Below are 24,507 nucleotides of genomic sequence, written 5' to 3' on the forward strand. Positions count from 1 at the left end.
TTTTAGGATTCCCATTCTGGAACATAGATGAGGCACATGGTACAGTTCCACTATAATTTTGAATATATTTTCCTAGCAGGACCTACAGTACAGTACCTAACTGCCTGCAGCTACAAAGGGGCACCCCCCTCTTTGATCGGGTTTGGACGTTTAACCCTATTCTGTGTTCTCCGGCGCCATTTGAGGTGGGCGATACAACCTGAGGTGGTTGCGATGCACCCACTTGTAGACCAGAGATTGCCTTCCCTTCTCAATCTGAATTCGATAAGCTACCGGTGATACCTTATCGACAATCTCGTGGGGTCCTGTCCAACTGGGTAAGAACTTCCGGGCCACCCCTGTGGGTTTGGCAAATTGGAAGTACAGGACCTTGTCTCCTACTTGGAGTTCCTGGTTAACTGCCTTTCGGTCATAGTATGCTTTCCTACCCTCTGCACTCCTTCCCAGATTGTTCTGGGCAAAAGCAAAGGTTGCCTGCAGATGTGCTCGCAGGTCTGACACATACTGATGGGCCGTAGCAGCCCCCGTCGTGCTCAGGTCCTCCACCCCATAAAGACAGTGTAGGGGAAGAGTCATCTTCCGACCTGTCATCATCTCAAAAGGTGGGACCCCCGTAGAGCAATGGGGCGTACCTCGGATGGCCATCAGAACCAGGGGCAGCTTAATGTCTCAGTCCCTACTGCTGTTGGAGACAAACTTTCTGAGCATACTAACCACCGTTCGGTTTGCCCTTTCTGCCTGGCCCGAGGATTGAGGGTGGTAGGAGATATGCAACTGGGTCTTGACCCCAAGCATATTCCACAGGGTTGCCATTACTGTAGCTGTGAAATGGGTTCCCCGATCCGAGACCACGGTCAGGGGGAATCCCCATCGACTGAACACATGGTTCACCAACAGCACTGCAGTTGTCTCTGCCGTGTCGTTGGGTGCTGGGAGGCACTCAATCCATTTTGTGAATGCACACGTAACAGTGAGGAAATATTTGTTCCCTCTGGATGACCTCACCAGCGGCCCCACCCAATCCATTTGAAGATTGGACCAGGTGAATGTCATGCCCTTTTTCTGGAGTGGTGCACGGTGCAAGGGCCGTGATGGTTGGAACTGGCTACACGTCAGACACCCCTTTACATACGCGGCGATGTCTTGGCCCATGTGAGGCCAGAATGCCACCTGCTGGATAGTGTCGTATGTAGCCTTGATTCCCCGGTGACCCCCACAGGGTTCGTCATGAGCGTGTTGGATCATGACCCCCCCATGACAGTGGGGAACTACCCACTTTGGGACACCTTGTGCAACTGGTACACAAACCAACAACCCCTTTATAATTTTTAGGTTGTCTTTCACCTCTGCCAGCTCCTTCAGCTCCAGAGACTGGCTCAGCACCTGCTCCGAAAGAGGTTGACGCACTGGGTCAGCGATATGCTGATACATTTGCCCAATTGCTGGGTCCTGTTTCTGCATTTCCGCAAGATCGGTGTTAAAACCCTGTGACCCAAGCACTACAGATTGAGGGTCAGCTCCGACATCCTGTCTAGCCCTGCTTCGGGTGACCGCCTTTACCTCAGCCACGAATTCTGGGGGTAGCCATTCCTGCTGGAACTGCCAGGGTTCACCCTCTAAGGCGCCAGATTTGGCCAACCGGTCGGCCTCATCATTCCCGTCTTTGTCGGGTCCCTTCACCTGGGAGTGTCCCTTCACCTTCCTCCAGTAAACCATCATTCCAGCCTCGGTCGTGAGCTTGTCACTGGCCAGGAACAACTCTTTGTTCTTAATTCCTTGCCCCGGGCATTTTTCATGCCGTTACCCTTCCAATACGGAACGTGAGACACGAAGCTATGTCGGGCGTAGTTCGAGTCACTACAGATGACAAACTGTTTAAGGCCATGTGTCAGGGCCTGCTGGAGGGTGATCAGCACCCCAGCTACTTCCGCATACTGACTAGTCTTTGGTCCTAGCTTATAGCGGGTCGGCCCACAGGGAGTATTGTCTTGCCAGACTACTCCTACCCCTGCTAGCACCTGCTGTTCGTGGCGAAAAGAGCAACCGTCAACATAGGCCATGGGTAAGCCCTGGCCCACGTTCTCATCGTAGTACCGATGATTGTTCGGTAGCTCAGCAGCGGGAATTGTTTCTGGAGCTTCCATGTCAGTGTCACAGCCGTGACACACTTGGCCCAAAGCCAGGCCCTGTCCCAGGTACATTTTCTTGCTCTGTGCATAACGTACCTCTATCTCATAGCCTTGTAGGGCCATCATTCATGCCACAATCCTGCTATTTGACACCCTGCCCGCTTTCAGTCACTGGCTATGCAGGAATGTCACAGGTTGGTGGCAGGTTTCGATGATGATCTTTTGTCCCCCAACATAACTATGGAAGTGTTCTACCGACCAGACCGTAGACAACAGGGCCTTCTCGCAGTCCAAGAACTTTTGCTCCACTGGGCTCAGGGCTCGACTGGCATATGCCACCACCCTTCGCTCTTGGTTATATTCCTGACTCAGAGCAGCCCCAAGGCAGTGCTCTGAGAACCCTGCTTCAAGGTAGAAGACCTTATTTTTGTCAGGGTAGGCCAAGCTCGGCGCACTACCGAGTCTGCGCTTCAGCTCCATCACAGCCTGTTCTGGGGAAGGCCCCCACTCAAAGGGCACGTCTTTCTGCAACAGCTTGTGGAGGGGCCTTGCTATTTCAGCGTAATCCTCAATGAACTGCTGGGAATAATTACATACTCCCAGAAAGCTGCGCAGTTCAGACAGGTTAGTGGGCGACTTCATATTCTGGATAGCTTGGACTCTGCTGGACTGTGGCTGTATGCCTTGGGCTCCAACCAACAGTCCCACGTACTCCACTTGGGTCCTACACCACTGTCCCTTAGCCAGGGACAGTTTGGCCCCTGCACAGGAGAGCTGGGTCAACACATGCCTGATCTCGGCCATGTGTTCTTCCCAGGTCTGACTCCTCATCAGAATATCGTCCACATAGACCAGGTTGCCCCTGGCGGCTGCATCACTCATGGCTTTGTGCAGAAATATGTTGAACTCCGCTGGGGAGTTGGAATACCCAAAGGGGCATCGATTCCAGGTGAACTGCCTGTTTCCAAAGGAAAAGGCCAGTTTGTACTGGTCTGTTGGTTCTACCTTAAGGGTCCAGAACCCATTGGCCACATCCACTGTGGTGAAATATTTCGCTGTTGTCACCTTGAATAACTCCTGATCTAGGTAGATCATTGGCCATCGTGACAAAGGAACCTGTTTATTCAGCTGCCGGTAGTCAATGGTCAGACGCCATTTACCATTGGGTTTCAGCACCGGCCACAGTGGGGAGTTATAAGTGGAGTTACACTCCCTTATGATCTGACGCTCTAGTAGAGCATCCAACGTCTGCTTTATGGACTCGTATGCCGTGAGGGGAATGCGATACTGCCTGACATAGGTTGGGCGGGCGCCAGGGGCCGTTGGAATGCGCACTGTGTTCAAATCCGTCACCCCGCAGTCATAGGCGTCCCGTGCAAACACTTCCCGGAAATCCTGGAAATTCTGACGCAGCTGCTGACGCTGGCTTTCCGTTTCCAGGGCATCTGCCTTGCCAACCTGTTCCTGTACCTGCTCTAGGAACCCCGCTTTTGACGGCATGGCGGTATCCCGGGTCGTACTCTCGGCTGAGTGGTCCATCGGAACACCTGCGTGTACTGTGTACACAACCATCTCATCCTTATCGCTAAGGTCCACCCTGCACACCTCCTGGTTGCAGAATCCCTCTATTGGCATAATTGCAATCATCCGCCGGGGGTAGGTGTAGTACACCTGCTCGGTTCCCCCCTCCCTGGCCAAGGGACCAGGGAGCTGCCCCAGTACTGGGATGGCTAGTTCGAAATCATAGAAACCATTGTCAATTACCAGTCCCATGTCAGTGCGAGCAGGGATTTTGACATCTTGTTTTGCTATGTTCTGCACCAACAGGCAGGTGGCTCGGCCATTCCGTTCCAGTCTGGGGGTACAACAGACTGCTAGGTTCAGTCTGATAAACTGAGCTGATGGTTGGAAGAAAACCATCTCAGCGTCCATTCTCTGTCCCTTCTTTAGGACAAGGCGTACTGGAAACCCTGCTGTTGACGCAGGAACGATCAGGTCCGATTCGTTTACTACCTGGCAGGCCTGAGGAATCGTCTGACCTGACCGAATGTTCTCGGGGTCACCGCTTAGAGAGTGGGCATCTGGGTCCACCCGTGTCCACAGCGCACTGTTTACTGTGTCCAGCTGGGCGCCCAGTCGAACCAATAGGTACTTCCAATAGGAAGTAGTGAGCAAACTTCCTTTTTCCGATGGAGATGGAAGCTACACAGCTTCCTTTGCTCCAAATGGACCTATGAGATGGGGGTGCCCACCACAGAACCTGTGACTGCGTCACCAGGGTCACCTGACAGCTTCGCGACAGGTCCTCGAACAGACCTTCACTGATTATGGACTTCTCAGAGCTGAGGCTAAGAATTACATCATCAACCTGCACTTCTGCCACCTGGACCCCCTCCCACCACCATGGGGTGGTAGTCCTGGACCCCCTGAGGTACCAGGGTGCACAGAAAGGACTCCCATTCATTACCGGACAGGGAGATCCACTCTTCTTCAGGGATGAAAAGGGGGTGTGCTTTACCTGGCGGGTCAAGCAGCTGCTTGGAGCACTGCTCCTGTAGTTGGGAGACCGTGGGAGTGCTGGCCTGGGCAGGACTTCCCTGTAGTTTTGGAAAGCAAGAAGAGACATTTATTCTCGTCCAGAGGAACCAGGAGGAACCTCCAACTCAGCTATAGTGTTCAGTGGGCACTGTGTGATCACAGCATAACCACTGAATCCCCCTTTTTGCTGTGCAACAGGCTTAGGGTTTTTGACCTGAACCCACAATTTTTCACGCTGGCAGTCCACCAGAGGCTCCAGCCTGTCAAGCAGGTCTTGGCCAATGAGTAGTGGCTCTGTTTTAAACCTAGAGATGTAAACAGGATGCACCACGTTCATTGGCCCGAACCTAAGTGCCACCCACACTCGGTGTGTGATCCTGGCATGATCCTGGGTATAGCTGGAAATATCTATCTTACACGGTTCTACCTTAAGTCTGATGCCTTTTCCTTTCGCTACTCGTTTGAGCTTGCTGAGTAGATCGGCTGACATCAAACTAATTTCAGCCCCAGTGTCAATCAGTGCTTCTCTATCTAAGACGTTTTCAAGAGAAACCTTGATATAAATACGCCTTGCTTTGCCTTTCTGGCTGAGATTCCCTAAGAATTGTTGGAAGCCTGCCTTTTCTTTGACTTCAGGGGCGGGGTCAGCGCCCAACTCAGAGTCACAGCCTTCTTCCAGGCAGGAACCCTCCCACCCAATCAGATAGACTGAGGGAGGGGCTTGGGACGGATCCCCGCCTCCTCCAGTGAGAAGGGGCGTGGTCCCCCTAAGCTCATTCACACTTCCGGCATTCGGTGCGGAAGGTTTACCCTGTCCTGATCTCTCAGGCAGGGCTTGTTCAAGCCTGGCCAGGCGGGCTGCAGTTGACTCCCTTCGTCCAGTCTTATGATAGGCTCTGCCTGAGCCCTTGCCTTCCCCGTAGCGCTCACGGCGGCTCTGACGCTTAGTGCGGTCCTGCCTGCCTATTTTGCGCCGGGGCTTAGCGAGCTCAGGAACCTCAGCTGCCTCGAGCTGAGGCGAGTCGTCAACCCTGCTGGCTTTAGTGGCGAACACGGCCGTTTTAGCAGGTTTTCGCTCTGAGGAAGCAGAGACTTCAGCTCCCCAGGCTTTTTGAGCCAACCTTCTAATGTCAGACATTTTCATCGCTTTTGCATCAGTGTGCATCACAATCATTTTCCTGACTGAGGGATGCAGATTAGCAATGAATAAACCTTTGAAATTCACGTTCTCTTCGCAACCCTCTTCATTCCGCCCTGCAAAATAAGTGCGCCTAAGCCTCTGATAATAGTCGCGAGGGGCTTCAGCTTTTTCGTGCTTAATATGGTGCACAGCGGCCACGGCAGCTATGGGATCAATAAAAGCCGAAAATTCTCCGATCATTGCCTGACACAGCTCCTCAAAGCTATTACAGACCTCCGGTCCTTGTCTAGACATCCACTCGTGGACCGCTCGGCTGGTAGTTTTCCTTACTAACATAGCCTTTTCCTGTTCGGACGCTTCGGGCATAAACTGCAAAGTATATCTCAGCTCATCGATGTAGGTCTCCACATTATTCCCTGACACTGACGGGTCAAACCTTTCTACATCTTTGGCTAACTGCCTCAGGGAGTGGAGGTTAATTTTTACGGTTTCTCCGCGGGCAGGGAGACGGCCGTGATCAGGAGCAGGGGGTCTATGCCTGAACTGACTCGCCCTTGCGTTTCGCGCAGGACTCGGCGATCTCCCCCATGCCGATCCGACCACAGACCCTGGCCGGGAGAAACCTCCTCCCGGCGCGCTGGGTGAGCGCTCCGGGCTGCTAGGTGGGCTGGCATGCAAGTGGGATCTAGTCTATTTTGCTTCCAGTACGGCAGCATCTGACTCCTTTTGCCTTTCCTGGCTGAGCTCATTTAAACTCTCAATTTCTTTTTCTTTTTCTTTCAAGCTCGCTTCCAGGTCTCTCCTAGCTACCTCAGCCGCAGTTTCTCTAGCAGACAAGTCATCTAATTTACCTAAAACTTCCCTGAGTCAGTCTTCACTTTCCTCATTTTTCACTCTCTTTTCTCTGATTATATCCAACAACTCAACTCGCTCCGCCTTATATCTTTCTAGCGTTCCCTGAAGCTTTTGAAACTTTGTCAGCTCGGACAAAGACAGTTCCAGCTGTTTAGCTAGATTTAAGGTGAAACTCGATAGGACCAGAACTGCTTTCACAGACCCTCCTGTGTTAAGCTGGTTCGCTACCTTAGCTACTAAATCTACTTGCAGCTTCTCAATATCATCAAAGTTCAACTTTTCGATACCACTCCAGTAACCAGGATTGTCGTCGCTAGAAATAGTACTTATAAGCGACTCCACTTCAGACATTTTAGCAGCCATTGTCATTACGTCTGTAGGGAAAACCGGTTCAGGGACGCCAAATATGTAATCATAGTGGCTCTCTGAAGGCACCAGTTCTGTAGGGTTTGGGCATTTACTGAGACAATTATTAATTGTAGCAGTAAATCACAAAGTTGATTCTTTTGATGGCTTTAGAATCCAACCATGCGATATAACTCAAACAACGCACACACACAGGTACTAATACACGAGGATACATTTATTAATACATAGAATATGCATACTGTATAAACCTAACAGATCTTATCGAGAGGGTTATCAGAATACAAAAGGTATATATTCAATCAGTTACAAAGTGTTACACATATCAAGAGGACATACGTTCAGTATATCATTCATTAAGACCGTTTCATAAATGAACTTGGTTACAACTTCTACATTAGATACTCAAAACAAGTACATAACTCTTAGGAATTAAATTGATATCAACTGGTTGGGATAACAATTGAATTCTCGAGCTGTAATGCATTGAAGTTGAATACTCATCCAATCTTTGGGGATTCAGATCTCCTGCGGACTCAAAGAAACAGTTGCAGGCTGTTGCTGTCCAATCCGCGCTCTCTGGCTCCGTGCCAGGCTGTGCTGTGCGGCTTGCGACGGTGCGCTGCTGATGCTCACTGTTGGCTTTAACTAGCAAAGTTTGTGCACAGGAGAAAAGATGACTGTGGGTCCCAGCAAGTCAGGAAGAGGACCGGTTCGTTCCTGATGAAGAGCTAGTTCTGAATAGTGATTCAGCTGTCCACAGTTCCGACCTGTTCACAAGGCCTGCTGCTGGTTACTCTCTGGCAACCTCCACTCTAGACTCTTAGAACAAAGGAAGGTTCTGGCACTCGGACATACTGGCCGTTCCATGGTTGTCCGGGCTGAGTCTCAGGATGGTCAGGAGGCGCGCTGCGAGAATGTCCTGCCCTTGGGATTCTCCTTTGAATTCCCTTTAGAATTGTTGAATCTGAATCTGAATCTGAATCTTGTTGAATCTTCCCTTCTGAATCTGAATCTCCAGGCTCTCTGTGTTGCCTGTTTTTACCTGGAGGAACTTCAGCTCATTGATTGGCTGAAAGTTCCATGGGCATCAGAGTCCCATGTGGGTTACTCGGCCCTACCAGTCCCTGATTGGTTGATCAAGGTGAGATATGAGTCACTTACTCCTGACACTTAGTAATGCAGTCCAGATGTCCAACTGGCACTCCCTAGACAGATAGGCGCCAATGGATGACCATTGATCATGATAGCCAGGCTTAGCTAAGTGCATCCCCCTTTGGGAGCTGTCCTTATCAAAAGAAAACATCTTGCATGAATAGTTTCTCTGTGGCTGCACCACAGAGATGAACAGAGAAATGGGGCCTCATTTGGGAAGGCTCAGAACACTTAATTCTTTCTATTAATAATTCTCACCGCTACACGTCAGAGAAACTTTAAGAGTATTACTTTTTTTTTTCTTTTTCCAAAATACAGTATGGAATCTAGACACCCGAGCAGATGGATTTCCAATCAGCACACGTTACACTAAACGCTAGAAAACAGGGGGATTTCTTTACGCAGTTATCAGCACACCCGGTATTCGCGTATAGAAGCCGCGGTGCTGTGCTGAACTTGAACTCACAGCAACATCAGTTATTCTGTGCGACTGATTCTCATTTCATTCTAAACTCGCCCACCCAGGGACGCCATTAAATGTAATGGTTTGATGGGTTTACTGAGACAATTATTTATTGTAGCAGTAATCACGAGGTTGTTAGTTGGGGCTTTTAGAAAATCAATCGTCAGAACAACTAACAACGCACACACAGGGGTTCAATATACTAGATACATTTATTAATATAAATTGTGCACCAAACATATACTAGTCTGCCTGGATACGAGTGGCAGACCTTACTGTGAGGGTTATCAATATACAAGGTATATAATCCCGAAGAGATGCAAACACAAAGAGATACACAACAGAGAATATATGTCAATATATATCGTTCGGTTACCAAATCGCTAATCAGTGTTATTACCCACTGTTACTCTAAACTCGGAAGTAAATACATTACTCATGAATTAAATTGATAACAACTTGTGTTGAGGTACAATTGAATTCTCGAGACGCAATGTAGAACATGGGGTTTACTTATCCACTGTGTATGGATTTGGAATTTCCCGGCACGAACACCAAACCAGCTGACAGGCTCTGTTGCAGCCTCTGTTCCAGCGGTTGTCCAATGGGCGTTGTCCCGGCATCCTCTGGCTACCGGCCAACCAGTCAAGGTGCAGCTCGGAGTAGGACGAGCGGAGGAATCTGACTGCAGCGCGCAGGGCAGTCGTTGCTCCGAGGGGATCTACCAGCAGTCCGGCTGGCTGGTAGAAAGTCTCTTGTGCCTGGGAAGAAGCTGGTTCGTTCCCGGTCCAGCACTGCTTCTGAATAAGCTATTCAGGTTGTCGACGAGGGTCCAGCTGTAGGGTCCAACTGTCCAACACAAACACAATCTGTAGCGTTTAGCGTGACATAGTCTTGCAGGCATCGTGCTGTCTCACTGCAATACTATACCGCTGGAGGAAACAGTCCATCTGGCCATGAAACTCATTTGAACGTCTAGCTACAGCAACTAACAATATCATGATTTATTCAGGATTTGTGGAATCAGCACGTCCCGGAGACAGCTTCCGAAATCGTGAGCATTCTCTGGTGGTGTCCTGCAGGGCGTTTGCGGGTGTGCGTTGGTGGTATAGTGGTGAGCATAGCTGCCTTCCAAGCAGTTGACCTGGGTTCGATTCCCGGCCAACGCAGTGGCGATTGGTTCTAAATGCTGTCATGAGCCTTGGATTGTGACTAGCAAAGCGAAGCCTTTTGAAAGAGCTAAAGCACTGCAAAACGGAATTGAAGGAGAATCTTACAGGGGATTCTGAGCGGTGTCTGCATACACGCAGTCCGATACGGGTGCTGAAAGCTTGAGCTACTCTCAATGTCATGCTGCCTTTCCCCGGAGTAAATCTGTTACATTGAAAGAATGCTTCTGGCAGGTTCAAAAAGGGACCCTTGTTAATTGGAGAAATCAATGATTTCGAATGAATTCTGTATGCGTTAAAAGACAGCTATACACAGAAAACATGCAGGACACTGCTCATGATGTCTCAGTGCGTTTTTCCAAGCCATCTGACAAAGCCCGCCCACTGAAAACTGCAGCACATCGTGTAAAGACGTTCAACTTTGTAACTACTGCACGCACAGGAAGCAGAATAAATTCCTCTTTTCAAACTGTCAAAGGTTTGCATTGCGAACGCTGCAGGACATCGCACAATCTCTTTTGAACGGGGACAAACGATTTCTTATGGGGCGCAGTAAGTACAGACTTTTAAAAAGCTCCACTCATGCCGACGATGCAGCATGAAGAAGCGCAACCTAACGTTTGACAGACAAAAGCCGGGCGCCGCTACGAGCAATATGAAATCAAACTGACAGCACACGGCGTTTCGCGCTGACTCAAAAGTGATCTCAACAGACGCTGTTCTCTGCATAACGCTGAAAGAGCTAAAGAGCGTTTCTGTTGAGACGTAACAAGCTCGTTTCTTTCTACCATGATGTCACCATGACCAAATCTGTCTTTAAACACCTTGCTCAGTCTCTGAGGAGACTGTCAAAAATTGCTTTCGCCGATTGTATTGCAAACCGGCGGAAGCGGGGTATTGGGAAAAGTTTTCAACTAGCAATAATCGCGCCTCGGCTAAACCTCACAGGCTACGATACTGCCACTGCGCAAAGCTGACGGTTGCCAGGCAACCGCGGGGATCCTATGGAAATCGTTATCGATCGTCTCATGGCATGTCGTTGCGGTAACGCTTCATATTTGTCGTCTTCTTCTTCTTCTAGCTTGAGGTTTTGAAGAATTTCATGACAGACAAGGGCTCCGTTGGGAACAAAGGGCGTTGTGAGAAAACCGTTGCTTATTTTCAGCAGCAGAAATACAACCCTTTAAATACAAGATGACAGAACAATGACGAAGGGCGTGCCGGGAGGAACTCATGCACTACAGAGGAAAGGGGGCGGGCACGTACAGTTCACATTCAAGCCACAAGTACTCTTCTCGGATGTTACACAAACAAATCCTAACGTCTTGAAAGCATTGCAGCATGTTTGTGTCCCACTTCCCGTGGCTGCAGGACGACTGACACGAACGGACAAACACAATCTGTGGCGTTTAGCGCGACATAGTCTTGCAGGCATCGTGCTGTCTCACTGCAATACTATACCGCTGGAGGAAACAGTCCATCTGGCCATGAAACTCATTTGAACGTCTAGCTACAGCAACTAAGAATATCATGATTTATTCAGGATGTGTGGAATCAGCACGTCCCGGAGACAGCTTCCGAAATCGTGAGCATTCTCTGGTGGTGTACTGCAGGGTTCCTGTGGGTGTGCGTTGGTGGTATAGTGGTGAGCATAGCTGCCTTCCAAGCAGTTGACCTGGGTTCGATTCCCGGCCGACGCAGTGGCGATTGGTTCCAAATGCTGTCATGAGCCTTGGATTGTGACTAGCAAAGCGAAGCCTTTTGAAAGAGCTAAAGCACTGCAAAACGGAGTTGAAGGAGAATCTTACAGGGGATTCTGAGCGGTGTCTGCATACACGCAGTCCGATACGGGTGCTGAAAGCTTGAGCTACTCTCAATGTCATGCTGCCTTTTCCCGGAGTAAATCTGTTACATTGAAAGAATGCTTCTGGCAGGTTCAAAAAGGGACCCTTGTTAATTGGAGTAATCAATGATTTCGAATGAATTCTGTATTAAAAGACAGCTATACACAGAAAACATGCAGGACACTGCTCATGATGTTTCCCGAGCCGAAACACAGTGCGTTTTTCCAAGCCATCTGACAAAGCCCGCCCACTGAAAACTGCAGCAGTTGGACATGAAAAGTGCCCGATAAATGCCATTTCTCATCATTTCTCTTGGCGTCAGTTCTGCTGTTAAATGGGACGGAGGCAACGGGCTCAGAGAGCAGGTTAAGTGCACACCGAACGCAGATGTGTCCAAGTGTCTGTAAAAGCGCGGTGCTCCGCTGGCGCTGTTCCCTAGTGGCTTAAAGTGCCTGCCTAGTAAGCAGGCATTCCTGGGTCTGAATACCAGCGGTGCCTCTCTCCGTGTCTTGTTGTGCCGAATGTCTCATTTCAGACAAACATCTACAGCTTGGTTCAGTTTAATGCAAGAATTCATTTCCTTTCTGGAATAACTTGTTTTTGAAGAAATCCATACAGCTTGTGAAAGATGAAATCCATTTCTTGGTTGCCAGTGGAAAAAGATTGCCGGCTGCAAGAAGCGCAAGTGATTGTTTTCTTTGACCATAAACCTGCAAATGTAGGGAGCACAAGCGGTTGTCAGTCTCTGTGGCGCAATCGGTTAGCGCGTTCGGCTGTTAACCGAAAAGTTGGTGGTTCAAGCCCACCCAGGGACGCGTGTCTCAGTTTTTCCAATGTAAACATCATCACCGCTAAAGAAGATGACACAGAAGGCTCCACAGTCGAAACGTTGTGCTTCTTTTCTTCTCTTTTCAGCATGGAGTAAACCTTTGCTTGATCCTTTGCAGCCTACGCATGCTGACACAGCTACCTTTCTCTTAACGCGCCTCAATCATTATTCACCAAAACCATCAGCAGAATGTATCGCCTTTGTGGTGATGTCACTCCTCTGCTTCACAAATGTCCTTAGTGACGGACCATTTCTTTCTGCCATTTTTCCGGAGCGGTTATTGATTGCTCCATCATTTCCCTCATACTTTCCATCCCTAGATTGAAAAAAAAAAACAGAAACAGGCTGACAGGACGACAATCAAATTGCAAAAACTCATCAAAGCACTCAATAGAGTATTTGAATCCACAAGTAGCTACGAGCAACTTTGTCCTGGCTTGCATGAAAGTCGGAAAATGTCAAAAAGAAAAAGATGGTGGCTTTTTCATATTTGTTCTTTCATTTTTAGTTCGTTGGCTCTTCTGTCCATTGTCCTCCTGCCTGGCTCTTGACCTGTGACTGTCTGAACGCACACATTAGACTTTCAGGCGGGGGATTTGTCCTGAGCCTCTGTGAAAGACCCACCCACCCCCATAAATAACTGGTCTAGAAACACATGAATGCAAAACTAAACCACAGCTTAAAGAGGAGCTCCAACTCAGTGCCATACTAATGTAAATGAAGTAATACTAAGACATGTTCTTATGGATTTGTCTTACCTTGAGATATGTAATTGGATTTCAGGATTAACTTCCTCATTCAATGTAGTGGTGATTCTTTGCCTGGTCAGTACCTGGGTGGGAGACCTCCAGCGAACAATTAAGCTTGCTGCTGGAAGTGGTGTTAAGAGACTCTTAGGATCTTCCAGAGGTCTCTGTCCAATAGCACTAGTTGCCTTAGAGCTGGCTCAAACATTGCTCAAGAGTCTACCTTTCACAGATGCGCAAAGATGAATGATGGGGGTGCACGCTTCAAGGAGCCTTCCAACTGTAGGGACCGATTAGAGACGATCCATAGCATGTGTTCGTTTCCATATACGCCCCGTGTCTCAACGGTAGGACAGAGTCAAATACTGCCTCGACACGTAACAGCGTTATATTAAACCGCAGGACTTGAGGGCTGTTTTGTTTGAATGTTCAAGGCATTGGTAAGAGCGTAGGTCAAGGGCCATTGGTGCATCTCCTGTAACTGGAGCAAAAATGCTATTCAAAGTGCAGTGACTAAAATCGTCGTCCACATGTCTCCGTTGTTGATTGCTTTCTGTCTAAGAACGTTCTGTTTTCATGTCCGAACGGGAAGACATTATCATTCCAACTTGAAGCCACCCTTAAGTCCTCTGAGGTGTGTGTGTGTGTGTGTGCTTGCACGTATGGCGTAAAAGGTTTCTTAAACGGAGAGCGAACTTGAAAAAAGTTGCCTCCGCTGCCGCCGCCGCCTCGCACTCCCTGTTCGATTGTAGCAAGAAGGCAGCGGCTGCGGCGCTCGCTGTAGTCGTGGCCGAGTGGTTAAGGTGACGGACTTGAAATCCGTTGGGGTCTCCCCGCGCAGGTTCAAATCCTGCCGACTACGGCGTCCTTTGCATTTGGTTGCGTGCGTGCGTGTAAAAGGACCAGCGCCGTTTCGTTTTCGCTGGGACCTTTAACACTCTAAATCGCCTGGACCCGCAGCCTGTGAAATCGATTCTTCAGCACCCACGAAGGACGCTTTGCCGCTGGACACAGATACCGATGCTTTTCTGCAACGAGCTTTCCAGCTGAATTTTCTCGGCAGCTCCGTACTGAACCTGTTCTCCATTGCAACATAGCGGAGGCTCGTCACGTCTATAGCAAGGCTGTGTAGGACCGCATACGCCACAGTGACTTGTACACAGACCACATGAAAGGCAAGCAAAATACACTTTTAAAATTCCAAAGACTCACAAGGTCAGAGGAACAGCGATGACCTGAACAGATCTGTTACAGAAGTCTAGGTTGACCTTTTTAGAGCTGTAATTGCATTTTTGTTTAATAGAAGATCAAATCTACTCGCATGTACCAGCACCTTACAGTTTATTGATGTTAATTCTGTTTAAGTAATAAGATTGCTAACGATGTTGGACTTTAGCCGGTGTTTTTTAGAACAAATTGCTTACACTTCTGTAAGGAATACGCAGTACGTGCCTTTGTCAGTCATTGCTCACCATACCTGTAACTTTCTTATCTAACTCACTTCCTCAAATGGTGAAGGTCCACAAACATAAATGAAAAAAAAACCCTTGTTGTAGATGAGGTGCACAAAAAAGCAGCCCCTGATAGTGTATAACACATTTGTACTATTGCAGAGACACATGTAACATATATATATATACTGTATATATTTATATATGAAACAGAAATAGAAACAGAAACAGGAATCGCTTACTCACCTGGAGAATCTCTGTAGGAATATCTAGCATTTATCAATGGAAATAAAAGCTGCTTTAATACAGTGCATGTTCAAACTCAAACCCTCAGCTGCTGTTCTTGTTTGTTTTGGGACAAATTGCAACTGAGCATCGCATGAGCCGTTACGTACCCTTATCTGTTAGGGAATTTCAAGGGAGGAGTTAGGTCAGAATGGGTAGGCTGCAAAACAACAAGTAAAGATTTATTCCAAGATGAAACGTTGTGGCGGTTTTCTTATCTTTTCAGCATGGACTAAACTTTTACGTGTTCCTTATATGCTATATATGTATATATTAGCACCAATGTCGTTCTTAAAAACTAACATGAAATTGTCAGGGACATTCAGCTATATACAAAGACGAGACAGACAAAGTAATAATTCTGTATTAACGTGGCCTACATATTGACGCAATGATCGAACTAACTGACATGTTCTGATTCAGATCCCCTGCAGTTCATGCCAATTAGAACAATAGCAATGCTGAGTCCTCCCCACCCTACCGAGCACAAATTCAGCTGCTCTCCAGTTCTGTTCTGCATGTTTTTTCATTGCAATTGAGCTCGGAGCTGGAGATGATCTCCATACAGTTCTGTGTTCACTAGCCCGCACTTGCGTGCTAATTTACGGGTTGTGGCAAATGCTTTTCTATAGTTCATATACATGACGGCAACCTGTTACCGAGGAACCTGAGAGGTTTAAAAGCCTCACGAGCCAGGCAGGACTCGAACCTACAATCTTCTGATCCGAAGTCAGACGCGTTATCCATTACGCCACTGGCCCGTAGAACATGCGCTTGCACTCCACCACAGAGAGCTCTACACTGCTACTAGTAGTACACTTCCCCATCTAAATTTTCACAGCAAGAAACTTGTGTTTCCTACTATTTTTATCAGGTTTAAAATATCATCTCCTTAAAACAGAAAAAGTGTTGATGTGTCGTGCTGAAATTCCGATTGATTTTGAATTCAAAGAAAAAAGGTTTTCTTCCAAAACACCATGAAATTGTCACATCTTGCAGACAATAGGTGTATTCCATGTTGAAAAGAGAAGAAAGAAAACCATGGAGCCTTTTACAGGTGTGAGGCTTCTTCAGGTGTGAGAAGACATCACAGTTGAAACGCTGTGTTTCCGTTCTTCTCTTTTCAGCATGCAATAAACCTATTACTTGTTCCTTTGCAGCCGAGGCATGCTGACGTAGCTACCCAGCTGAACATCTTGCAGACTCTACAGTACTTCTCTCCTGTAGAAGTAAAGCAGGGCTTGCTGGGTGAGCTTTTGCTCCGGTAAATTAGGTCACGTGTCATGTTAAATCACTTCTTCTAAACACAACATTTGCTGGTGCTAGCTTTCCCCATGAAAAGAGACATTTCCCTTACAGTACATGACATATCGTTTTTATTCTATCAATAAGTATAGAAATTAAACAAAAGAAAAAATGGTGTCGCCAAAGAATGCACAGCTCTGTCGCCTTGGGGAGGTGTCAAGGGCATTGAGCTCCTTGGACATGAAAAGTGCCCGATAAATGCCATTTCTCATCATTTCTCTTGGCGTCAGTTCTGCTATTAAATGGGACGGAGGCAATGGGCTCAGAGAGCAGGTTAAGTGCACACCGAACGCAGATGTGTCCAAGTGTCTGTAAAAGCGCGGTGCTCCGCTGGCGCTGTTCCCTAGTGGCTTAAAGTGAGTGCCTAGTAAGCAGGCGATCCTGGGTCTGAATACCAGCGGTGCCTCTCTCCGTGTCTTGTTGTGCCGAATGTCTCATTTCAGACAAACATGTACAGCTTGGTTCAGTTTAATGGAAGAATTCATTTCCTTTCTGGAATAACTTGTTTTTGAAGAAATCCATACAGCTTGTGAAAGATGAAATCCATTTCTTGGTTGTCAGTGGAAAAAGATTGCCGGCTGCAAGAAGCGCAAGTGATTGTTTTCTTTGACCATAAACCTGCAAATGTAGGGAGCACAAGCGGCTGTCAGTCTCTGTGGCGCAATTGGTTAGCGCGTTCGGCAGTTAACCGAAAGGTTGGTGGTTCAAGCCCACCCAGGGACGCATGTCTCAGTTTTTCCAATGTAAACATCATCACCGCTAAAGAAGATGGCGCAGAAGGCTCCACAGTCGAAACGTTGTGCTTCTTTTCTTCCCACGCACTCTGGTTTCTCTTCATCTCGTACAAATCTTTTGCCTTTTACTAAAGATTTCCATGGAGAGGAGCATGAATGAGTTCCATACAATTTTTGTGCTTCCCTGCCTTCGGGTGGGGCGCAGCTGGGCTGGTCAAAGAGAGAAAACAAAATCGCTCACAATCGCTCTTATTATGGCGACTGTGGCCATCTGCTCTGTGAGTCCTCGGTCTCCGCCTGTCTGATTGGCGCTCTTTTCTTTGGGGGGCGGGAAGTGTCCGGCCGCAAATATGAAGCGTTACAGCAACGACATGCCATGAGACGATTGATAACGATTTCCATAGGATCCCCGCGGTTGCCTGGCAACCGTCAGCTTTGCGCAGTGGCAGTATCGTAGCCTGTGAGGTTTAGCCGAGGCGCGATTATTGCTAGTTGAAAACTTTTCCCAATACCCCGCTTCCGCCGGTTTGCAATACAATCGGCGAAAGCAATTTTCGACAGTCTCGTCAGAGACTGAGCAAGGTGTTTAAAGACAGATTTTGTCATGGTAACATCATGATAGAAAGAAACAAGCTTCTTACGTCTCAACAGAAACGCTCTTTAGCTCTTTCAGCGTTATGTAGAGAACAGCGTCTGTCGAGATCACTTTTGAGTCAGCGCGAAACGCCGTGTGCTGTCAGTTTGATTTCATATTGCTCGTAGGGCGCCCGGCTTTTGTCTGTCAAACGTTAGGTTGCGCTTCTTCATGCTGCATCGTCGGCATGAGTGGAGCTTTTTAATTGTCTGTACTTGTCTTACTGCGCCCCATAAGAAATCGTTTGTCCCCGTTCAAAAGAGATTGTGCGATGTCCTGCAGCGTTCGCAAAGCAAACCTTTGACAGTTTGAAAAGAGGAATTTATTCTGCTTCCTGTGCGTGCAGTAGTTACAAAGTTGAACGTCTTTACACGATCTGCTGCAGTTTTCAGTGGGCGGGCTTTGTCAGATGGCTTGGAAAAACGCACTGTGTTTCGGCTCGGGAAACATCATGAGCAGTGTCCTGCATGTTTTCTGTGTATAGCTGTCTTTTAACGCATACAGAATTCATTCGAAATCATTGATTTCTCCAATTAACAAGGGACCTCCCTTTTTGAACCTGCGAGAAGCATTCTTTCAATGTAACAGATTTACTCCGAGGAAAGGCAGCATGACATTGAGAGTAGCTCAAGCTTTCAGCACCCGTATCGGGCTGCGTGTATGCAGACACCGCTCAGAATCCCCTGTAAGATTCTCCCTCACTTCCGTTGTGCAGTGCTTTACCTCTTTCAAAAAGCTTCACTTTCCTAGTCACATTCCAAGGCTCATCGAACCCGGGCTGTTTCCTCCAGCGGTATAGTATTGCAGTGAGACAGCACGATGCCTGCAAGACTATGTCACGCTAAACGCCACAAATTGTGTTTGTCCGTTCGTGTCAGTCGTCCTGCAGCCACGGGAAGTGGGACACAAACATGCTGCAATGCTTTCAGGACGTTAGGATTTGTTTATGCAACATCCGAGAAGAGTACTTGTGGCTTGAATGTGAACTGTACGTGCCCGCCCCCTTTCCTCTGTAGTGCATGAGTTCCTCCCGGCATGCCCTTCGTCATTGTTCTGTCATCTTGTATTTAAAGGGTTGTATTTCTGCTGCTGAAAATAAGCAACGGTTTTCTCACAACGCCCTTTGTTCCCGACGGAGCCCTTGTCTGTCATGAAATTCTTCAAAACCTCAAGCTAGAAGAAGAAGAAGACGACAAATATGAAGCGTTACCGCAACGACATGCCATGAGACGATCGATAACGATTTCCATAGGATCCCCGCGGTTGCCTGGCAACCGTCAGCTTTGCGCAGTGGCAGTATCGTAGCCTGTGAGGTTTAGCCGAGGCGCAATTATTGCTAGTTGAAAACTTTTCCCAATACCCCGCTTCCACCGGTTTGCAATACAATCGTCGAAAGCAATTTTTGACAGTCTCGTCAGTGCGTGACATAATCTTGCAGGCATCATGCTGTCTAACTGCAATACTATACCGCTGGAGGAAACAGCCCGGGTTCAATGAGCCTTGGAATGTGACTAGGAAAGTGAAGCCTTTTGAAAGAGGTAATGTCGACGCTTTTTTTACAGAGTACCAAAAAAGCGTCTTTTTTGAAGGCCTTTGCACTGAGCATTGTTGGTTCAGTGGTAGAATTCTTGCTTCTCACGCGGGAGGCTCTGGTTCGATTCCCAGCCAAAGCAGTGGCTTTTGCAGCGAGCGGCTCCATCACTTGCATCCCCTTGCAACTCGCAACTGAAAACCCACTGAAGCTAAGCAGGTGAGCCAGGTCAGTACCCGGATGAGGGTGAGCTACAGGGAAAAACAAAGTTTCCAGCTGGAAGCGGTGTTAATGGTGCCGGCGGGGGGGCGCTCACCCTGAGGTCTGTGCGGGTCCCAATGCCCCAGCATAGTGACGGAGACGCTGTGTTGTAAAAGGGCGCTGTCTCTTGGATGAGATGTAAAACTGAGGTCACAGCGCTCTGTGGTCATTAAAAATGACCACCAAAACCTTTGACAAAAGCTCTTGGTAATTGATGGTCTTCAATAATGCTTCTCCTTTAGGTACATTTTAAATCAGCTGAAAAATGCTGTGAAATGGGGGGTCACTTCACGCCAGTGTAGGATTTGGGTTACAAGAACTATAAAACTGCACGAGAAAGCCCGTACACTGAATTACACGGCTTTCAATTCAAAGGCGGGCAAAAGAAATTCCCTGAGTTCGATTTTTTGCAGCACAGAGAGGATTGCTGTTGTGAGGCTGGTTAGCTCAGTTGGTTAGAGCTAATAACACCAAGGTTGTGGGTTCGAGTCCCGTACGGACCAGGTCCTTTTCTCCTCTCTTACAAAAGCTGTTAGGTTCCTTTCCGTGGTGAGATGGGTTGTCATGCAACGCTGCTACATAGTGCCGACAGACAATTAAATGACAAAAATGAAGAGAGTTAAAGCAGCTGGAAAGATTTTCTTACAACTTTTGAGCTGACACAGTTTTGAAAAATGTTTTCTTCACGCTGCACTGTACCACATAGGCAGCCAAGAGTCTCCAAAACAAAACAGAATTGACAGTCATATAATGTCCATTAACCCCGGTTTTAAACACAGCATCATGTCTGCCATCATAAGAATATGAGTCCAATATTTTAGAATATAGTCAGAATGTCTTCTAACCTTACCTGTGGTGTCTTTAATCCCTATTGCTCAATGCATGATGTACGTACTGCATACATGTGTCTTGAGAATGAGGAATGGGCCCCTGAGACATTTACCTGTTTCACAAATGATCGTATTTTACTAGAGATTCTGTTTGGGATTCAGATGTGCATTCGGACAGCAATTCCTTTCAAGAAATGATACGTTCTGGATGAGGTCAAAGGTGCTGGAACACTGTATTTAGGATGTATTTGCAGTGATTGTGTCTCCTGCTTCAACGCAGTGATATATAGATGTGCTCCTGTAATTTATTGGTACATGCCCAGGGCAGTAAGTTGTCTGAGGATTTATTTCCAGACGGCATAGAGCAGTGAAGCAGTGAAGTAGTGCAACACACTGGATCATTATATTATTAGAATCTATTCTACTTAAATTATTACATTATACACAACTTGAGCTCTCAGCACCGTACTGAGCCCAGGTGTTTTTCTAAAGCTGTCAGGTGCAGTTCATTTACATGAAGGAAATCTCTTACTGGGTACGATTACAATGCAGTAAGTAGCACAGACTACTTAGGGAGTAGGCTGATGTGTTTAAAAACAACCAGCGCCAGACAGGAGTCGAACCTCCAAACTCCTAATCCATAGTCAGACACATTATCCATTGCACCACTGGCCCTCGTGTGACACTGCAGGGCTGTAACCCAGTGAGCTTAGCACTGCAACTAGTAAAATATTACCCCCGGTCCATTCTTTTCCAAAAGTGAGAAACACCTGTTTTCTACATTTTGTCTGTTTTAAAACCATATCTCTTTAAACCAAACCAAGAGTTTGTCTTTTGCACTGATATTCTGATTCATTTCGATTTCAAAGAAAAAAAAAACATTACCTTCCAAAGCATCATAAAATTGTCCCTTCCTCCAGACTCTACTTCTCTCTTGTAGTAGTACAGCAGACCTTTCCAGGTGAGAAGATCACAGAGTCCGAAATGAGCTTCCTCCATCAAGCAAAGTACCTGAACTTGACTCTGTCATCATAAAAGCGCCCCTGTAATAAAGAAATTAAATCCGAAATCAAGAGGGCAGTTGCCTACTGAAGTTCAAGAAGTCATAAATTTTAACCTAGCAACATATTAAAGGCTGCATCTATACAATTACGATTCTAGAAATGCTCACCAGATTACGTTTTAAGAAAGAACTGCGCCTCAGGTTCCGCCGAGATCTTAACTCGGATGGCAGGATTCAGAGTCTGGAGTGTGGAATGATGGCGCACGGAGGGTCCACATACTGTGGATCCCTCAGTGATCTTCCGCGTGTTCAAACCGCCAGCGTGTGACTCCCCTATCCCCCTGACCTCATTGCTCTGCTCTCGCCTCTGTGCAGCTGAGCCCGACTCATGGTAAAGTGGAAAAAAATATGCCCTCAACGTGAGATTTACTCTGGAGTGAGGATAGTTGTTACCTTCTTATCGTTGAAACGGATGTATGTGATGTGGCGACTAGGTTCTTCTCCATTAGCAGGCTTAAGGTTAAAGAAAAAAACATTGCTGACTTCTTTTTTTTTTGCCAGCCGCGAGCGCTGATTAGCGAGGTTTGTATTTCATGTTTTGCAAGTTGCATCCATTTTAAGAAAAACAAGTCGTTCAAGACAGGAAATGAATACTTGCATTTAATTAAGTCTAGACGTATGCGGTTGTCCATAATGACCAGTTCTGTTCGAGAACACAGAACAAAAAAAGGCACCGCTGGGATTCGGACCCAGGATTTTCTGTTTACTAGACAGGCGCTTTAACCAACTAAGCCACGGCGCCCCGGGAGTGCTGTCCTTTTGCAGCCACTTGGACACACCACTCAGACACATCTGCATTCGGTGTGTGCTCCGCCTGCTCGCTGAGTAAGTTGCCACCTTTACATACAATAGCAACATCGACACCAAGAGAAAGGATGACAAATGGCTTTTATCTGGAACTTTTCATGTCCAAGGAGCTCAATGTGCTTTCTGTGTACAACAGGGCCACTGAACTCCACACTGGCCACTGAACCACAGCAGTGGCTTGCTGGCTTGACATCTCCCAAGGAAAATGTTGAAATCGCATGTGGAACAGGAAAATGACCCTCGAGTATGAGGGAAAAAAAAGAAAAAGATCAACTGGAGTGCGCCAACCCATGTCAGGACAGCCCAGTTTCCTAGACGAGGTGGCCGAGTGGTTACTGTATGCTGAGTCTAAAGACAGTTTCACCCGTTTTCCGCGTTCGCGCTCTGCCCCCGGTCTCTTGCGCGAGTACTAAATCTCACGGACAGGGGGGCCTCGTCATTGATTGTTACAGGTGAGACGGGGATTAGGAGGAGACCCCGACTGATGGGTAAAGGGGAGCACTAACACCAGAGGGACACCCCCGGCGTCTCTTTTTGAGAGACGCCCTGGGGTTTCCTAATGGCCAAGGAGGGTCGGGACCTCGGTTTGACGCCTCCCCCGAAGGACGGCGCCTGTTTGTGCAGCAGAGTGTCGCCATCAGGAGGCTGGGGCGTAAGAGAGCCACACAGCCCGCAGGGTGAGCGCTCCCTACTTGTCCCAGTCACACCTCTTGCAGGAGCAGCAGCAACCGGAGCTTTTCCGGGGTGGAATCTCCCATCCGGGTGCCGGCCAGGCTCACACCTGCTGGGCTGCCCCGGGGGTGAGCCCAGTCGAGAGTCGCAGGGCCAGATCTAGTCACTGGGGAGAAACGATACAAGTGAAGGATTGCTCGGCTCTCGGCACTTGAAAAGACCGACAAATGTCTCGTTCCCGCCGGAGCTGAATGTGTGGTGTCGTCTTCTTCCCCCGCCCCGCTGTGTTTGCTGTATTGTCTCTGAAGCCGGCCCTCCCGAGACGAGACGGGCTGTTCCTGTGCCCCAATTAACACTTTACAGGTGCCATTCCCCGACATTGTGGCCATTGTCGGTGCTCACACGCGATAAGATAAGGCGGAGGAGAGCGGGGCATGCCCAGGGGCAGACATTCAAGGAGGGGGCAGTGCGAGGTGAGGTGAGGTGCGACACGCCGGAGCCCCGACGCAGCTAATGCGGAGCACTTGTTGGACTGGCATCGAAAGGACGTGTGCGCACGGAGCGAGCCTTCCCTGCGGTGGAGCGCGGGAACTTTCTCCCCCCCTCCCGCTGCAGGAGTTGTGTGCACTGCAGCGGTGCCGAGAGAAAAGCACAGAAGGCAGCAGGCTCTGGAGAGCAGGTAAGAGACGGAGCCTTGTGGGCAGGCGAGCAGGCCCGTTTTTTGGAAATTGCTGAAAAGGTTTGTTCGGTGTGTGGCAGGCGCACGTCGCGAGCTTGCGTGGCGATCTGCCGGTCTGGAGTTATGCAAATGAGGCCGAATTGCATCCCGGGACATGCTGCGAATTCGCAACGGCGACTGCAGATGTGTAGGAAACGGCGCGCTCGTTTTCTCGTTTTGCCCACACTTTTGAGTGTTAGTGTGGCGTGTGAGTGTGTGAAAGAGTGGGCCCAGCAGGAGGCGGTGGCGTGCGGGGCGAGGAGGTGGCCTAGGCTGCGCGATTTGTGCTGTGGGTGCGGGCCGCTTGCAGGGGCCTGTTTAACTCATACTTACCTGGCAGGGGAGATACCTTGATCAAGAAGGAGGTTCACCCAGGGCGAGGCTCGGCCATTGCACTCCGGCTGTGCTGACCCCTGCGAATTCCCCAAATGAGGGAATCTCGACTGCATAATTTCTGGTAGTGGGGGACTGCGTTCGCGCTCTCCCCTGATGTGCTTGGTCCAAAATCAGATACGGGAGGGTTAGGACACCACGAGCTGCGTGGCTGCGGAAGGATCCCGGCTCGACAGGAGTGGACGCCGCTGCTGGTTCTCGCTGGCTTTTAGTTAGGGGTCCGGAGAAGCATCTCAAGCTAGTTCCACTACTCCTTCCGGACGTTCATTCCCTTTTCAGAGTCAGTCGTTTTGCTGTAGTCTGCGTTCTTTAGGCTGATTATCGAGGTTAGCCTTTATTTGGTCATGGGGGGCCTCGGTACTGTATGCTGAGTCTAAAGACAGTTTCACCCGTTTTCTGATTGCTCGGTTCTGTACCAGTGCAGACATGTCAAACAGTGAATGGCTGTACCTCTATTGTATCCGTGCTCAATGAATGAAATCGGTAACAAATGAATATATGTCTAGTTATACGAAAAACGAGTGGTTTATCGACTCATCTTCATTTGCAGATTTAGAGGCAGCTTCGATATTCGTTTTACAGACGGGG

The 24,507-nt window shown here is 48.3% G+C and overlaps 11 non-coding genes across 11 annotated transcripts; 9 read left to right on the forward strand and 2 right to left on the reverse strand.

The window, feature by feature from the left end:
- Window positions 1–9,744: 9,744 nt before the first annotated feature.
- On the forward strand, window positions 9,745–9,816 carry trnag-ucc (transfer RNA glycine (anticodon UCC)). Its single transcript has one exon. It is a non-coding gene; the product is annotated as a tRNA-Gly (tRNA).
- An 833-nt stretch (window positions 9,817–10,649) lies between these two features.
- On the reverse strand, window positions 10,650–10,791 carry LOC138232335 (U4 spliceosomal RNA). Its single transcript, XR_011187067.1, has one exon. It is a non-coding gene; the product is annotated as a U4 spliceosomal RNA (small nuclear RNA).
- Window positions 10,792–11,444: 653 nt separating this feature from the next.
- trnag-ucc (transfer RNA glycine (anticodon UCC)) lies at window positions 11,445–11,516 on the forward strand. Its single transcript has one exon. It is a non-coding gene; the product is annotated as a tRNA-Gly (tRNA).
- Window positions 11,517–12,401: 885 nt separating this feature from the next.
- On the forward strand, window positions 12,402–12,475 carry trnan-guu (transfer RNA asparagine (anticodon GUU)). Its single transcript has one exon. It is a non-coding gene; the product is annotated as a tRNA-Asn (tRNA).
- A 1,540-nt stretch (window positions 12,476–14,015) lies between these two features.
- On the forward strand, window positions 14,016–14,097 carry trnas-uga (transfer RNA serine (anticodon UGA)). The gene has a single exon. It is a non-coding gene; the product is annotated as a tRNA-Ser (tRNA).
- A 1,562-nt stretch (window positions 14,098–15,659) lies between these two features.
- On the reverse strand, window positions 15,660–15,732 carry trnar-ucg (transfer RNA arginine (anticodon UCG)). The gene has a single exon. It is a non-coding gene; the product is annotated as a tRNA-Arg (tRNA).
- Window positions 15,733–16,925: 1,193 nt separating this feature from the next.
- On the forward strand, window positions 16,926–16,999 carry trnan-guu (transfer RNA asparagine (anticodon GUU)). Its single transcript has one exon. It is a non-coding gene; the product is annotated as a tRNA-Asn (tRNA).
- A 95-nt stretch (window positions 17,000–17,094) lies between these two features.
- LOC138232425 (U5 spliceosomal RNA) lies at window positions 17,095–17,211 on the forward strand. The gene has a single exon (XR_011187154.1). It is a non-coding gene; the product is annotated as a U5 spliceosomal RNA (small nuclear RNA).
- Window positions 17,212–17,441: 230 nt separating this feature from the next.
- LOC138232379 (U4 spliceosomal RNA) lies at window positions 17,442–17,583 on the forward strand. Its single transcript, XR_011187111.1, has one exon. It is a non-coding gene; the product is annotated as a U4 spliceosomal RNA (small nuclear RNA).
- A 1,340-nt stretch (window positions 17,584–18,923) lies between these two features.
- LOC138232413 (U4 spliceosomal RNA) lies at window positions 18,924–19,065 on the forward strand. Its single transcript, XR_011187144.1, has one exon. It is a non-coding gene; the product is annotated as a U4 spliceosomal RNA (small nuclear RNA).
- A 4,786-nt stretch (window positions 19,066–23,851) lies between these two features.
- On the forward strand, window positions 23,852–24,015 carry LOC138232487 (U1 spliceosomal RNA). The gene has a single exon (XR_011187211.1). It is a non-coding gene; the product is annotated as a U1 spliceosomal RNA (small nuclear RNA).
- The last annotated feature ends 492 nt before the right edge of the window (window positions 24,016–24,507 follow it).

Source organism: Lepisosteus oculatus, unplaced genomic scaffold (genome assembly GCF_040954835.1).
Source record: "Lepisosteus oculatus isolate fLepOcu1 unplaced genomic scaffold, fLepOcu1.hap2 HAP2_SCAFFOLD_63, whole genome shotgun sequence".
Taxonomy (NCBI): domain Eukaryota; kingdom Metazoa; phylum Chordata; class Actinopteri; order Semionotiformes; family Lepisosteidae; genus Lepisosteus; species Lepisosteus oculatus.